This window comes from Mirounga leonina, unplaced genomic scaffold (genome assembly GCF_011800145.1).
Source record: "Mirounga leonina isolate KUSES-001 unplaced genomic scaffold, KU_Mleo_1.0 Mir_357, whole genome shotgun sequence".
Lineage (NCBI taxonomy): Eukaryota > Metazoa > Chordata > Mammalia > Carnivora > Phocidae > Mirounga > Mirounga leonina.
The window spans coordinates 6,576,587-6,583,819 of NW_023270702.1; positions in this window are offsets into that span (position 1 = coordinate 6,576,587).

Genomic DNA, 7,233 nt, shown 5'->3' on the forward strand with positions numbered 1-7,233 from the left:
ATTTGAGAGAGAGAGAGAGAGAGTGAGAGAGAGAGAGAGCATGAGTGGGGGAGGGGCAGAGGGAGAAGCAGACTCCCCACTTGAGCAGGGAGCCTGATCCAGGGCTCAATCCACAGTCTCCGGGATCATGACCTGAGTGAAGGCAGACGATTAACTGACTGAGCCACCCAGGCACCCCTATCAAAACATTTCTTGATCATATACTTTGTAGCCAATACTTTTGTAATTTCTTATACTATGCAAAAAAAAAAAACCCACACAGTCCTTGTTCTCAAGTAGTCCAACAGTACGTGGAAACTGATGAGCAGCTCAGCTATTTCAGGAACATGGCACTTATGATGACAATGATGGGGTATGCACAAGGTACAAAGGCACACAGAGGAGAAGCACTTGGGACAGGAATACTGGCTGGAGAAGGTGATATTTGAACTTAATCTAAAGAAATGAGCAGAAGGAAAAGAAAAGAAAAATATTCTAAGGAAGGAACAGTGTAAAGGAACGTTAGAGAGCTTGACAGAACAATAGAGTTGTACCATTCAATATGGTAGCCACGAGCCAAGTGGAACTACTGAGCATTTAAAATGTGGTTAGTCCTAATCTGGATGTACTAGAAGTTTAAAATGCATGCTAAATTTTTAAAACTATTTATGACAAAAATATTTAAAATATTTCATAGCTTTTATATTGACTATGTTAAAGTGAAGGTTTATATATTTGATTAAATAAAATTTATTATTAAAATTAATTTTACCTGTTTATTAGTTTTACTTCTTTAATGTGCTTCTAGAGGATTTTAAATTACATATGTGGCTTCCTTTATATTTCTATTTTACAATGCTACCTTAAAGAAATGGATTTAAAAGGTTAGCTGATGCTGGTTAGCAATGCTGGTTTAGACCACAAGATGGTGACTTGGGACAATATCAATTGCTTGGCATGAGGTGGAGCTGCAAAGAAAACTCAAAGATAAGAAGAGAGTAGAGAGCCATGCCCATGGCAACAATCTAATCAAGGCTTCTGGACTATCCCCTTAGTGAAAGTTGGCATTTGTCAGAAAGGCTATTTATTTAGGAAGGGGGGAAAGATACAGCTAAGTTTATTATAAATTGAGAGTCTATAACACAATTCATGAACAAAAAGCATGAATCATACTAGGGGGAACTTGAACTCTAGGGGAGGCATAGAAGCAAGAGGGGCCTAGTCATGGTCAAGAGTAAATCATAAGACATCCCCTTCACTCACACAGCCACGAGCCTATGTCTACCACAGAGCCAGACACATGGATGTTCAATTCATAATTGTGGGATGAACAAATATGTGAATCAGCACCAAAGTAGGTCAACAAGGAGCCAGAACAATTGGGTTTCATGGTGAATTAGCAAGGGCTAGTTAAATTTGAATTAAGTTTAGCCTCCTGATTCCTTTATTTCTGGTTCTTAGATGGGTTGCTGTGATGTGAGCCCAGATGGAAGAGCATATTCTGACATTGGGTTTACCTAGGAAATGTGATCCAGGTTTTTAGATTCTAACTCCCTCTCTAAACTCCTATCTTAATGCCTTCTTTAAGTTTGTTTTGTTTTGTTTTGCTTAGTGTTGTTTTGTTTGGCTTTGGAATCTACAACCTGAAATAAGATGTTTAATGATCATAGGATCTGAAAAGAAGTTCTTTAATAAAGCCTAGCTTATCCACAGTATGATTTATCTGGAAATCTTAAATATCCAGGAGCCAGGAAGTAATTAATTAGTGTGTTGAATTAGTATGGTTGTCTCAAAATCCATGCCTTAGTGACCATGCACTTAACTTATAAAAATGAGTTTAATATTCAAGTTTATTTGCTCTTAAAAATTAAAATTGGAAATAATATTAATAGTTTTTGAGCATTTACTGGACATAGCACATTATTCCATGAAAGAGGTATTATTTTCAGTCCTATTCTGCAAATAAAAAGAGGACTGAAAAGATTAGACTCAAATTCATATGTATCTGACTCCAAATCCAGCAATATTAGTTGTGATAATTATGTTACTTCTGTAGCAGATTAGCAGACTACACTGGCAGTGGATAGAAAGTGATAGCTAATGACCCAATGAGCAGTACATGGCATCTGCCTTCTAGTCTGCTCAGGTAAACTAATAACTGGATTATGATATGGTTTACTGCTATAATAGAGACGTAAAGTGCAAAGTGAACTTGTGAAGTAGCCAATCCAAACTGAATTTGGAGATGGAGGGAGATCATCAGTGGATTCTTAGAGAAGGTGGCACCTAGAGAGACTTGAAAGGCAAATTACTTAGGTAAGAAGGGTAGGAGATAGTTACTCCTGGCAGAACAAAAACACTGGCAAAAGAAAAGTTTGTGGCATGTTGACGAACTGCAGCAGAGTAGAAAACACTGTGCTAGAGGTGAAAAAAGAGGCTGGAGAGATGGACCAAGGTCAAATCATGGTGGCCCTTACCTATTAAATTATATGTGATAAAATAAAGGAGCCACAAAAGCATTTAAAGAAAGTCACATGATTAGATTGAATTGGGGGGGGGGGGAGAGCGACAGTGGCAGGGGATTGTAAAGGGAGAAGGAGAAAGAGAATCTTAAGCTGGCTCCACGTCAAGCATAGAGCCTGACATGGGGCTGGATCTCACGAGACCTAAGATCGTGACCTGAGCTGATACCAAGAGTTGGTGCTTAACCAACTAACCCAGCCAAGAGCCCTGATTACATTGCATTTTTAAAAAAGATCACTGGCTCGTGTAAGAAATAAGGAAGAAAGGGAAGATAAGAGGCAAGAAAATGACAAAAGGAGCTGTGGTGGCAATCCAGGTGAGAAATTGAAGAGTTAAACTAGGACTCTACCAAGAGGAATGGAGAGATGTAGATGGATTTGAACACTACCAAGAAGGTAGAATTCAAAGTTTAGTGCTTATCTGGATATAGGTGATAAGGGAGAAAAAGGTGTCATGCATAATTCTAAGATTTCTGTCCTGGGCAGTTGAGTATATGACAGTGTCCTTAACCAGCATAAAGAACACAGAAGGAACAGTCTCAGAGGGAGAGAAACTGGTTCAGTTTTTGACTTGCTGATTTTGAGGTGCTTTAGTGGTATTCAAGAGAAGGTGATGTACCATGAGTTAGACAAATAGCTCTGGAATAAAGAAAATAGATCTTAGCTAGAGATGTATTGATTTGGAGCTATCATAAGAAGAACAAATGCCAATGGATTCCCCAAAGAAAATTAAGAGGAAGGGATATCTTGTAAACCAAAGGATTCTCCAGAGATTCTAGAGGCAAAGTAATGGTTTTATTGTACACTGCACTATAAATTTACAGAGTACTTACATAAATACTGATTCATTTGACTCACAATTATTCCTTGAGAAAAATAGTGTGCCATCATTCTCATATTACAGATTAAAAAATTGAAGTTCAATTCAGTTAAGTGACTTTCCAAAAATCACCACACTAATGGGTTGTGGATCCAAGTCCAAATCATAATTTTCAGACTCCAAATTGGAGCCTCTTTTTACTAAACCAAATTGCTATTGTTAATATTTGGTACAAATTCCAATTTAGAAAGAACATGAATTTTTACTTGAATTGGTGGAGCTGAAACAGGCAAATGAGTCTGAAATGCATCCATGTCTAGCAAAATTCCAGGATTTGTAGCTACCTATTATAGGTGTTAAAGACACTTACCTAGACTTTTAACCTTTCCTACCAGCACCAAAAACTAAAAGTGTACCTATTGTCAGGCTGTCTTTCAAATGAATAGATCAGCCTGGAATAAAAGCCAAAATTAGCAACCTTCCAGGCTTTGTGCCTTGAAACTCTTTAGATCTTTATAACAAAGACCATTAAAAGGATCTTGAGCCCTTGAGGCTGAAAACAAACGTGACATTCTGCTGCATTCAATAATTATTTGCTTCTGAGCATTTGTTTGCCATTATTTTCTGTGGCCCTTTTGTAGGATTTGTGTTGAGATTTCCCATATTGACATACCAAAATGAATTCATTATAAATTCCTTTGGTGGATGATTAATACCTTTCTGAGTAAAATTCAAAATAGGGTAAGGGTAAAGATAGGCTTGGAAAAAAAAATAGAGAAGTTGAATTCAATTAATCATTTTTTTCATCCTTGTGAAATTGGAAGCACAAGATTACTAAAGCAGAGCTGTCCCAGGTTTAAAAAAAGAAAGAAAGAAAGAAAGAAAAGTCAGAATATCCTTTTGATTGCCTGGACTTCCATTCAAAACAATACAGATGTAGCTAGCACAATGTTCTAAATGTATAAAATCCCTGAATTTATCTTATTGGAAGGTGAGTTACAAAGTAATTTTGGCTGAGCATATATTGTAATTAATATTCAGAAGTGTCCTAAATAACAACCTTAAACAACAAAGTATTGCAAACTTGGCTAAGCAAATTATCCCCACTTTAGAATTTCTCTCTCCCTGAACCTAATGACAACAACAAAAAAGATGCTGGATCAGTTAGCTTTTACTTTATAACAAATCACCCTCAAAACAGTGTCTTAAAACAACAACCAGGGTGGAGTGTTGGATGTCACCAAGATGGTCCTGACCTCACTCCCCTTCAAAAGAAAAACAACTGTTCAAGAACAAGACGCCACTGAGAGAATCCTAGAACATGGGTGTGAGGCTAAAGTACTTCCTGTAAAACAGACACCAAGACAGACTGCATCAGAAGGGAAAAAAAAAATTATTATATGTTGACTGCATTGCCCCTCCTCCAGGACAGCACAGAACCATGCAGGGAGGTCTCCTGTGAGTCTCCACCTCCTACAGTGGGGAAAAAAGAACCCAAGAGGGACACTCAGCAGCCCCCAGCACTATTGGTCATTTTGCAAGAACCCCTATTGTGATTTCCTACTATGGGGACTGCTGAGCAATCTGTGGGGCTTGACCAATGGGAATTAGACTGTGACAGAGAAGTGGGAGGGGGCTTACAATAACCAGCACATGGATCTTGACCGTCTGAACAGATACCTGCAGCACCCAAGTAGTAATTCCAATCAGTGGTTTTGCTCATCTGCAGAACAAGTCAGGGTATACTCTGACCAAGGAACTTGGTGGGATGCAGATCTACCCAATTCAGATCCTCAAACAAGGAGTTTTGCCAGCCCTACAGTCTAGTTTGCCCAGGCAGGGAACGGAATCACAGCCCCACCCTAGTGGAGAGTGCAGCCCCACCCTTGTGGAGAGTGCCTTCCAGGCAGTCAGGTGGAGCTGACTGCCACAGAGCAAAGCCAGGACTGGATATGGAACATTCACATGCTAGGCACAAACATGGGATTAATTTATAGTCAAGGTTGAGAATAGCTCCGGGTACCTCCTACCCTGAGAGTCTGTTTAGAAAATTGAGAGTAGCCCAGAGTGACCCCCCCTCCTCCTACCAGGGCAAAGAGCTGAATCATAGCCTCACCAACCATGGAGAGTGTCTTTTGGCCCCATCTGACAAGAAGGGTTGCTGACAATTCCTGGAAGCTGTGCAGCCCAGCAGTGCTTGAGCTAAGAGGCAGAAAAGTGATGTTGACAGTTTGGAGAACAAAACTAGTGGCTTTGGTCAGGGAATTTGGGGTGTAGTTGGCTTCATTTAAGACAACAAAGAGCTTTATCAGCTTTACAGCTCCTTCTCCTATTGTGCCCAGGCAGGGAACATAATTCACAGCCCCATTACTAAATATAGCCTCCAGGCTGACCAACCGAGAAACCTAACCAGAGCACACAGGAACCTGCATAGCATTCAATAGCCCCAAGCACAGTGACACATGAACAGCATCATTCTCTGGAACAACCAATGGATCAGAGAAGAAATTAAGTGGGAAATAAAGTTTGAGACAACTGAAAATGGAAACACAACATACCAGAACTTGTGGGATATAGCAAAAGCAGTTCTAAGAGGAAAGTTCATAGCAATAAATGCCTACATTAAGAAGCAAGAAAGATCCAAAATAAACAATCTAAGTCTATACCTTAAGGAGCTAGAAAAAGAAGAGCAAATAGAGCCCCAAGTTAGCAGAAGAAAAGAAATAATAGAGAATAGAGCAGAAATAAATGAAGTAGAGAACAGAAAAACAAGAGAAAAGACTAACCAAACTAAGAGTTGATTCTTATAAAGATAAGCCCTTAGCTAGACAAACCAAGGAAGAAACAAAAAGGACCCAAATCAACAAAATTATAGATTAAAAAAAGAAGCATTACAATTACCACAGAAATTCAAAAGACTGTAAGAAGCTACTATGAACAATTATACATTAACAAACTGGACAACTGGGGAAAAAATGGAAAATTCTTAGAAACATACAACTTATCTAGGCTGAATCAGAAAGAAATAGAAAATCTGAATAGTCTAATTACTAGTAAAGAGATTGACTCAGGAATCAAAAATCTCCCAGTGAAGAAAAGCTCAGCCAGACAGCTGCACAGATGAATTTCATCAAACATTTAAAGAAGAATTAACAGTAATTCTTCTCAAACTCTAAAAAAATCAAAGAGGTGGGAACACCCAAACTCATTTTATAAGGTCGACATTATCTCAATAACTAAACCAGAAAAGGACACTACTAGAAAAGAAAAGTGTAGGCCAATATCCCTGATGAATACAGACTCAAAAACTCCCAATAAAATAATGGCAAACTGAATTCAGGAGTACGCTAAAAGGATCATTCACCTTTTAGCGTGGATCTTTTAGATGGATCACCTTTTAGATGGATCAAGTGAGATCCATCCCAGGTATCCAAGGATGGTTCAACAAATGCAAATCAATCAATGTGATAAATCACATTAACTGAATGAAAGAAAAGAATCATGATCATCTCAATAGATGCAGAAAAAGTATTTGACAAAAAACAACATCCATTAATGAAAAAAACCCTTAACAAATTAGGCATAGAAGGAACATATTTCAACATAATAAAGGTCATATAAGACAAGCCCACAGCTAACATCAGAGTCAATGGTGGAAGGTTGAAAGCTTTTCCTCTAAGATCAGGAATAAGAGAAGGGTGCCTACTCTCACCACTCCTAATCAGCATGGTACTAGAAGTCCTAGCTAGATCAGTCAGGCAAAAGAAAGAGAGAAAGAAAAAGAGAAAGGAAGGAAGGAAGGAAGGCAGGAAGGAAGGAAGGAAAAGAGAGACAGAAAGAAAGAAAAAAGAAAGAAAGAAAGAAAAAAGAAAGAAAGAAAGAAAGAAAGAAAGAAAGAAAGAAAGAAAGAAA